The sequence below is a fragment of the Solanum stenotomum genome, chromosome 2 (assembly GCF_019186545.1).
Source record: "Solanum stenotomum isolate F172 chromosome 2, ASM1918654v1, whole genome shotgun sequence".
Taxonomy (NCBI): domain Eukaryota; kingdom Viridiplantae; phylum Streptophyta; class Magnoliopsida; order Solanales; family Solanaceae; genus Solanum; species Solanum stenotomum.
In genome coordinates, this window is record NC_064283.1 from 12,290,300 (window position 1) to 12,300,430 (window position 10,131).

Here is a 10,131-nt window from a genome sequence, read left to right on the forward strand (position 1 = left end):
ATTTTATGTGAGAGTGTCCAAAGAACTAGCAAGGTAATGGTAATGGGGGGGGGGGGATAAAGCCCAATCTTCTTTAGTTTCTCCACCAGACAGGGCTGCATCTAGAGGAGCTAATTCAGGGGCATGCGGAGAAGGAAATTGTCTGTAAGCTATCACTAGTCTCCAAGAGTAAGAGTATTCGCCAGATGTTGTCACTCGTATTATCCAAGTCTTTAACTTTAATGGTTATGTTTTTCCAGATCGAGGAGTGAGTTTATCCTTTGTAACTCCGTATGATTTGATGAATTTTGATGTTATTACTGAGCAACTTAGTGAGCCCTTCAGTGTTTCTACACCTGTTGGTGAGTCTATTCTAGCAGAAAGAGTCTATCATGATTGTCCCATTTTCATCAATCATAAGAGTACTATGGCTGATTTAGTTGAGTTAGACATGGTAGATTTTTATGTCATTCCAGGTATGGAATGGCCTCATGCCTGTTATGCTTCAATAAATTGTAGAACTCGAGTAGTCAAGTTCCAGTTTCCAAATGAGCCAGTCTTAGAGTGGAAAAGCAGTTCAACAGTGCCTAAGGGTCATTTTATTTCATATGTTAAGGCAAATAAGTTAGTTTCCAAGCGGTGTGTCTATCACTTAGTCCGAGTTAATGACTCTAGTGTTGAGATACCTCCCATTCTGTTAGTTCTAGTGGCGAAAGAGTTTCCAGAAGTCTTTCCTGATGACTTTCCTGGAGTCCCTCCTGAGAGAGAAATAGAATTTGGTATAGACCTTCTTCCAAATAATCATTCTATATATATTCTACCATATAGGATGACACTAACAGAGTTAAAAGAGCTTAAAGAGTAGTTGAAAGACCTCCTTGATAAAGGTTTCATTCGACCAAGTGTCCACCTTGGGGCGCTCCGGTCTTATTTGTGAGGAAGAAAGATGGTTCCCTTAGGATATGTATAAATTATCATTAGTTGAACAAGGTTACCATCAAGAATAAGTATCCTTTCCCAAGGATTGATGATCTTTTCTATCAACTTCAAGGTGCTACTTGTTTCCCTAAGATAGACCTCAGATTAGGCTACCATCAGTTAAGAGTAAGGGAATGTGATCTTCCAAAGACAGCTTTCATGACCCATTATGGTCATTATGAATTTTTAGTCATGTTGTTCGATTTAACCAATGGGCCTGTAGCATTCATGGACTTTATGAATAGAGTATTCAAGCCTTATTTAGATATGTTTGTTATCGTCTTTATTGATGACATTCTAATCTATTCGAGGAATGAGGAAGATCATGCTAGTCATATCAGAATAGTTCTTCAGACTTTAAAATATAGGGAGTTATATGCCAAGTTCTCTAAGTGTGAGTTTTGGCTTGAGTTTATGGTATTCTTAGGCCACATTGTGTTTGGAGAGGGAATTAAAGTTGATACTCAAAAAATTGAGGCAGTACAGAATTGGCCTAGACCCACATCTCCAACTGATATTAGGAGTTTCTTGGGTTTGTCTGGCTATTATAGAAGGTTCTTAGAGGGGTTCTCGTCTATTTCATCCCCTTTGACCAAGTTAACTCAGAAGACAGAGAAGTTTCAATGGTTTGAAGATTGTGAGAAAAACTTTCAGGAATTTTGAAAGAGGTTAACTACTGTCCCAGTTTTGACCTTACCAAAAGGTACGAAAGGTTTTGTGGTGTATTGTGATGCATCTCGAGTTGGTTTGGGTTGTGTATTAATTCAAAATGGCAAGGTTATAGCTTATGCCTCCAGACAGTTGAAAGTTCATGAGAAGAACTACCCAACCCATGACTTAGAGTTGGCTGCAGTAGTATTTTCTTTGAAGATATGGCGCCACTATCTCTATGGTGTTCATCTAGATGTGTTCACTGATCACAAGAGCCTTCAGTATGTGTTCACTCAGAAAGAGCTTAATCTCAGACAAATGAGGTGGTTAGAATTACTCAAGGATTATGACATGAGTATTATTTACCACCTAGGTAAAACTAATGTTGTTGTTGATGCTTTAAGCAGGTTGTATGTCTATGGGTAGTATCGCCCATGTTAAGGAAGAAAAAAGAGAGTTAGCGAAAGATGTGCATAGACTTGCATGCTTGGGAGTCCGACTAATGGATTCCACAGAAGGAGAAGTGGTGATGATGAATGGGGCTGAATCATCATTAGTGTCAGAAGTGAAAGAAAAGAAAGACCAAGATCATTTATTGCTTGAATTAAAGGCAAGTGTTCATAAGAAAAAAGTGATGGCTTTTGAACCAGGGGGATATGGTGTTTTGAGGTATCAAGGTAGATTGTGTGATTGATTTCAAGGGTAATTGGGATGATCACCTACCTCTCATTGAGTTTGCATACAATAATAGTTACCATGCTAGCATCCAAATGGCTCAATATGAGGCTTTTTATGGGAGAAGATGCAGATCTCCTATTGGATGATTTGAAGTTGGTGAAGCATAGGACCACACTTAGTTCATCAAGCTATGGAGAAAATGAAAGTCATTCAAGAGAGGTTGAAAACGGAACTGAGTCGTCAGAAATCCTACACTGATGTTAGGAGAAGGGAGTAAGAGTTCGAAGTAGATGCTTGGATTTAATTGAAAGTTTCACCCATGAAAGGTGTTATGAGATTTGGTAAGAAGGGGAAACTTAGTCCCCGGTATATTGGTCCTTATAGAATATCCAAGAGGATTGGCAATGTAGCTTATGAGTTAGAGGTACCACAAGAGTTAGAAGCGGTTCATCCTATTTTTCACATCTCCATTGTTGAAGAAGTGCATGGGCGATCCTTCATTGATCATAGCAACTGAAGATATTGGTATCAATGATAACTTATCTTATGAGGAGATTCCGGTTCAGATTCTGTATCGTCAAGTTTACAAGTTGAGGACTAAGGAAGTAGCATCAGTCAAAGTTCTTTGGAGGAACTAGTTTGTTGAGGAAGCTACTTGGGAAGCTGAGGAGGATGTGAAGAAGAGATATCGACATCTCTTTGAAACTGGAGAAATTCCAGATCAAGGTACTACTCTATAAGTTGGCATGTTGTATTTGCATTTGCTTGTTGGGTGTTTGAGTTGGATGAAGAGTAGTCTCATTCGAGGATGAATGTTTCCAAGGGGGAGATATTGTAACACCTTGCTTTTTGAAAGAACTAGAAAGAGCTAGAATTAGAAAGAGTTGTTTTTGGAAAGAATGAAAAATGTGGAAATTTGTCAAGTTATGTTAAGTTTGGGTTTTTGGTCAATTTCAAACGACCATTAATCGTAGCTCAATATGATTTTGGTGTGCTTCCAGAAACCGTAGGAAAGATCTTGGAATTATCTTTCCAACGCCGCTGAGTTTGCGTGATTTTGAGATCGTATGAGTGAGATATGCCCATTTGAAGGTTGGCTGTTCAAATAAGGAAAGTCTAATCCGGAATTTAGAAGGGCATTATGGTCTTTTCCATGCCCCATGACTTAATTTCGTTTTTGGGTAATTAATTGGGGTGTAAACTAAACTTGGTCAGTTTACGCTTTTCTAAAAAGAGTTAGGGTTTTGAGAGAAGAGAAAAGAAGAGGAGAAGAAGCAAGATTCGTCAAGATCGTTAAAGTTTGATCGTGAATTTCGTCAAGGGGTGATCCCTACGAGGTATGTGAGTTCACATAGCGTTGGATTCATTCACTCATGCGCCAAACATGTTTATTTCAGTATGATTTTCATCATAAAAGATTGAGACTTTGATGTTCTTGAGTTGAATTCTTGAATTGCTTTCGTTCTTGAATTTGGGATGAGATTGAGGAGTTCTTGAGAGTTTAAGGTCGATTTTAGAGTTGTTTTGAGTTAGGTTCTTGAGTACATTTGCTGGGTATCTGAATCTAAAAAGAATTTAAGAAAAAGAACCGAGTTTAGGCGAATTGGGGTCAGAAAACAAAGAAGGAAAAATTTGGCAGAATCTGGGTAACAGGTCCGCATCGCGGACGTGTTCCTCAGGATTGGAAAAATTTTCCTTACGTTGTGGAGCGGTAACGGACCGTTCTGCCTCAACATTTATTTCACGACTAAATATTTAAATGTATCTCCGCGTCGCAGACTTGCTTCGAGATAGTGATTTCTTGATCTTTTCTCCTATTTAACTATCTAAAAACACTCTTAAACATCATGAGATCTTTCCTATCACAAATCACAATCCTTGAATCCATAATTCAATTTAAGGATCAGTTAAGAGTCAAGTCAAGAGAGGTTAAGAGTCAAGTTAAGAGAAGTTAAGAGTCAAGTCAAGAGAAGTTCATATAGTCTTCCAAGAGTCTTTTACAAATGTTTTAACTTTGTTTTAACACTTGAGTTTTGAGTTGAGTAAAGAGTAAAGTTTGAAGTTCCTTTCTTCAAAAGAGTATATCAGGACAATGTATTCCCAAAGAGTAAAATGCTTTCACATTTAAAGAAGAAAGGAAACCTTGATTTCCAAAAGAGCTTCTGAGATAGTTTTTCAGTTAAAGAGTAAATGCTTTCATAATTAAGCAAGAGAGCAAACTTTGATTTCCAATAAAAGCCTTTGAGCTAAGTTTTTGAGTCGTTATCTCAAATCATAGATTGAAGTATGTTTTTTTTTTCAAAACATAAGAGCTAGTATCATATTTTGGGAGTAGTATTGAGCACCGATATGGAGGAGAGTTCAGACAACTCACAGCCCCCATAAACCATGTAGCCACCATGGGTAGAAAAGGGTTATACTTTTTAGATGATTCCTTAGTGCTTTTTAGCATAGACTAGTGGATCCACTTAGTAGTTCAGGCTCTATATCCCCGGGAAGGTATAAGGTGGCCCTGGCAGTGTGAGGCAAAATGTTGTATCATTACGATAACTTTTAAGTGATGGTTGTCAGTCAGAGAAACTCCCATAACAGTATTTTGTATTTTTATATACATCAGAAATATTTGTATTTTCATATACAAACAAAGTTCATATTGTATCTTTGCATACATACAGAGTTATTATTGTATTTCTAAATACACAGAGTTGAAAACCATGTTTTAAAGCTTTTCTTTATACTACATTTATTTACATTGCTTTATATTGAAATCAATTGAGTTGAGTTGAGCCAGGTAAGTTCTTCAGTTTTTTTCAAGCTTATGTCTTGTTTTAGAATCCCCCTCGCATACTCGTACATTCAATGTACTGATGCCATTTGGCCTGCATCTTTTTATGATGCAGACACAGGTAACCAGGATCGGCATCCATCGCATCGTTGCTTCTAGTGATCTCCAGAGTTTGTTCGTGAGCCTCCTTGATTCCGGAGGATCCCTTTTATTGCTTTCATGTATTTTAGTTCATTAGGATTTCCTGGGTCTTGTACCGACATCCATCTCAGTTTTAGAGGCTTCATTGATAGACAGTCAGTTAGTTCATTTGTCTTTACCTTGGTATTGAGTTATGTTCAGATTTGAGTTGCCACTTTGGCTAAGTTAAATGTTTATTTCTAAAACATTATGAGTTTAGTTTGAGACACTTGAGTCATCTTGCATTTTAGTTCTTTTCTTAATGCTTATAGTCTTCCCTTGAGTAAGTAAGTCATGCCAAGAGTTCCTTTGGGCCAACAATGATTTTCGAGTGTCGGTCCTGCTCAGGCTGTAGGCTCGGGGCGTGACATAAATAATCATTCTAAGCTTTTGAACAGCCTTTCCAATAATCGACCGTTATTAGAAAAAAAAAGTAAATTTTAGTAGGTTTTAAGAAAATTTCAACATAAATTAAATTATTTGATATTAGCACATATCTCAAGAATTTTAAATATATAATGAATGATTAAAATATCTTGATATCTAATCATTTTTATGTTTTACATAATTTATCATAATATATGTTTGATGATATAGTTGTCTTGTTAAAACTGAGTGATGTTTTTATATAGCGATTAAACATTTTTTTCTATTTTTTTGTAAATGAAAAATGTGGAACTGATAATTTTATGGTTAGAATAACTCCTTGTTAAAAACAAATTATATAAAAGTTTTCGATAATCAATATTAGTTATAAATAAGTTATGACCGTTAAAAATGTACGCCACAACAACATAAATAATTTTTTTAGAGACAATCTACTTGTCTAAGGTCAAACGTTTACCATATTTCCTTATTGTTACTTTGTTACTCTAACAAAATTTATAGAAGGAGAAAAATAAATTTGAAACAACAGCAAAATAATATTGTTGACCCTTTTAGAAATTCATTCTTCATTAAACTGCTGCCTTTATTCTTCATTAAATTGCTGCTCTAAAGGCCCTTCTAGATGCTTCATCAAAGTAACTTTACGACTTTTTCAGAAATATGTATGTATAGTTGTTGCATTATGAAAGTACAAGTAGATCAAAATGTTGGATTCTAGATTAATGTTAAAGAAATATTCTCGAACATTAAAAAAATAAAAATGAGTCTGACCTAGATAACTCAAATGCTCAGCAATGACTTGGGACTTAAAGGATTACTTTTATTTAGAGAAGGTTTTGTTTCATATTCTTCAAATTAAGCTTGCTGAAAATAGTCATAACTCACACAAAAAATATTTGGTAAAGCTGAATGAGAAGGAAAAAATAAAAACATTAAAAGGACGAAAGCTTTATCCAAGTGAGATCATATACATACCAAACGAAAAATAATCAATACAATTTTAAGGAGACAACAAAACACCGAGGAAAAACATACATTAAAGGGAGTAAACTATGAGATATCCAATGATGAGAACAAATCATTCTAACATGAAAAGTTCTCATGTTTTAAAATAACATACCTCAGAAAATTGACTAACACTTCAATCAATTGTCAATTCTTAAAGTACTCATAATATCTAGTGATAAAATTTAGTAAAAATAGATAATAACAACATAAAAACAAAAAAATATGGGCATGCAAAGTTATTAACTGTCACGCCCCAAGTCCCATTGAGACGGACAGGCACCCGATGTCTTAAAGGCCCGATAGAACCAACATATAAATCTTGCTTATCATACATGCAACAAATGAAGTTATAAATCTTTGATGAGTATATGTAAAATACCCTAATAAAATACCAACATAGATAGGCCCAAAATAGATATACTTGATTGGTCGTTGAGGCCTTAATCACTAGAAAACAAGACATAATCACGCTTCACTTTGACATTGGTCTACAAAGCCTCTAAAAGATAGACACTTAGATAAGGTCGGGACAGGACCCCATCATACCCTTAACTGTATTAAAATATCAAATATAGGTTAGAGACTCGACGAGCCCCGAATCAACATGGAGCTCACCAAAGACAGCTGTGTATCTTGTGCTTATCTTGGACATATTCTATAATCTTGAGTACATGTACCTGCTGCATGCAACACAGTACAAAAGAATGCATTGAAAATGTAAAGCATAAAGTATCCATAGGTAAAACAAGAGCTCAAGTAAAATTATGTATTAGTTTATAAATTCATAAATAAGGATGAAAGACCACCTTTGCTTACTCACTTTGGGGGTATTGAGTACCTTACATTCTTTGCTTTACTTTACTCTTCTTTTCCTTATAAACTTTGTAGAATTTGATACGATGACCAACTGATCAGTGGTAGAAGAGGATGACCCATGCTAGGCATTTTAACCCCTAGGATGCTATTCTCATACATATACAAATTATGATCGGCCCATGCTAGGTATTATAACCCCTGAGCTACCACCTGTATATTTATTAATTGGGATTGGCCCATGCTAGGTATTTTAAACTCTGAGCTGCCACCCGTACATATATCAATTGGATCGGCCCATGCAAGGTATTTTAACCCCTCTACTAATGGGTGTTCTTTTCACTAATTCATTTATCACCATGTTTACACAATTTATGACCTTCCCATGGGGTCATCCGACACTACCTGGGATTTACAACATCCTACACACCTAATGGGCATCACGCCCACACAACCCACAATTCAAATAATGTATCTTCATTTGTTCCCTAAAATATTTCACATGACTTTCTCTTAGGCTAGCGAATATTACAAATGATAATCTACAAAATATATTGATTACATCACAATCGGGTCAATAGGTCAAGTAATGGACCACTATGACATTATGTCGAACACCTAGCTGGCATAAAGCTCTACAATTCATAAATGGTATTTCAACACCCAACGGCCTCATAATTACAAACAACACTCTCACTATCATTTATAGGAAAAAAAACCATGCCCTTTACCACTAATAAACCCAACCATCCACCCAGTACTTCTCGAAACTTCACCACGTATAGGCAGCCCCAAACCTTTCTAAAATATTCTATAAAACTTTGATTCACTGCTTCCGATCATTTTTTCATGAATTTGTAGTAAAACACGTAGAGAAATCTCACCCAATCTGATATCTATAGTGAGACATCATGGGGCAGTAACCTTACCTTAAATGCTGGAAAATTGTTCTCTTAACTTGTACTCCTTCAAGAGTTTTAATTACCCTTCACACTTGAACAAAATAAGACGAGAAGCTCTCTTAATAACAAAGAAAACATGAGCAGTCAACTTAGGGAAAGGTCTGCACCATATTTAAACATGAAAAACTTGAAATCTCATGGAACAATCAAGCTAAACCATAAGGTTTCTACTTACCTTGGCTGGAAATTAGGAGGGTTTCTTCAAGAACCCATGGGGTATTTTTGAGGTGGATGTGATAATCATTGAGGGTAATAGAGAGTGCTGGAGATAAATTCCTTTTTCTTCTATGCAACATATAAGACATAAATGAGCCAAATATGACCCTATAATTGTTGGCACTCCACCGCCTCTATCTCTTCATTTTTGTCCACAAATTGCCAAGTAGGTGATCCACCTATTTGTCCATTTTTAAACTAGTCAAATGTCAAACTAGGTGATGTAACTACTTCTTCTTATTAAATCTATTTAGCTATGACAGGTGATGCATCTACTTATTCTTATTAAGTTGGTCAAAAAGTCTAAGTAGGTGATGCACCTACTTGTCACCTACTAGCTTAATTTAGTCAAGCAAGAACCTCACTTATTTTATCTCATTTTACAAATTCTAATCTTTTAATTTAAAGTTACCATTCAACTCTAAAATTTAAGCTTACTGATATACCGTGAGTTTACAGTATTTCTAATACATTTCACTTACAAGTTGTGTGTGTCTAGGGCCTTTTTGTATTGGTTTTTATGTGTTTTTATCATATTTTGCAGGAAGGATGTTCAGGCGCGGAAGTATAGAGACAGTTGAAATAAATGCTGAAAAGGGCATTCACGGAGGTGATCTACGGATCGTAGGTCCATTGACGGTCCATAGGTTATGATCGTAGATCAGCGGGCAAGGTATGGAAGACAAATCGGGGAAATCTGACCAAGTGTGGAACCACAGTGGCCATTGACGGTCTGTAGATTGATCTAAGGACCGTACTGTTAATTCGTAGATTGGTACTGCGAGGGTTCCAGTACCTGATTTTTGAAAATTCTAAGTGTGGAGCTACAGAGGGGATTGACGGACCGTAGGTCGATCTACGGTCCGTACTGCTGGTCCGTTGTTTGCTTCAGAGAAGCTGATTTTTGGAAGCTGAAATATTTTCTAAGTCCTGGCTGACAGAAGGGACTTACGGACCGTAGATCCACTGACGGTCTGTAAGTCAATCTCGTGGAATGAAGACGCGTGCCTGAACAAAACTTTCCTTAATTTGTTTTCCTTTTTAATTTAGGATTTGTTTTCTATAAATAGGGCATGTAAACCTCATTTTTGGGGGTTAGACATTATTACTTTAGTTCTATTTTTGTGACTTGGGGGATTATTCTTGCAAACCTAGCAATTATTAATTTCTTAAGTTCGTTTTGAAGAATTTGGTGTTGCAATTCAAGTTGAATTTCTGGGTTTATTATTCTTCTTACGTAAGTTTATAATTCTTTCATCTAAAACAATGAATTGTGTTCATATAATTATGGGTAACTAAACTTCACAACTAGGGTTGTGGGAACCATGAGCGATTAACAAAGTATGAATAGTAAATAAGCAATTCTTGAATAGTGTTGTGGCATGCATTGATAATTCTTTCATTTAGAAGTCTTTCTAACGAGTGCACGCATTAGAACTCGCCTTGTTGCTACTTGCCGGACCAAGGAGGTAATCAACAAGAAAAGAATTATTA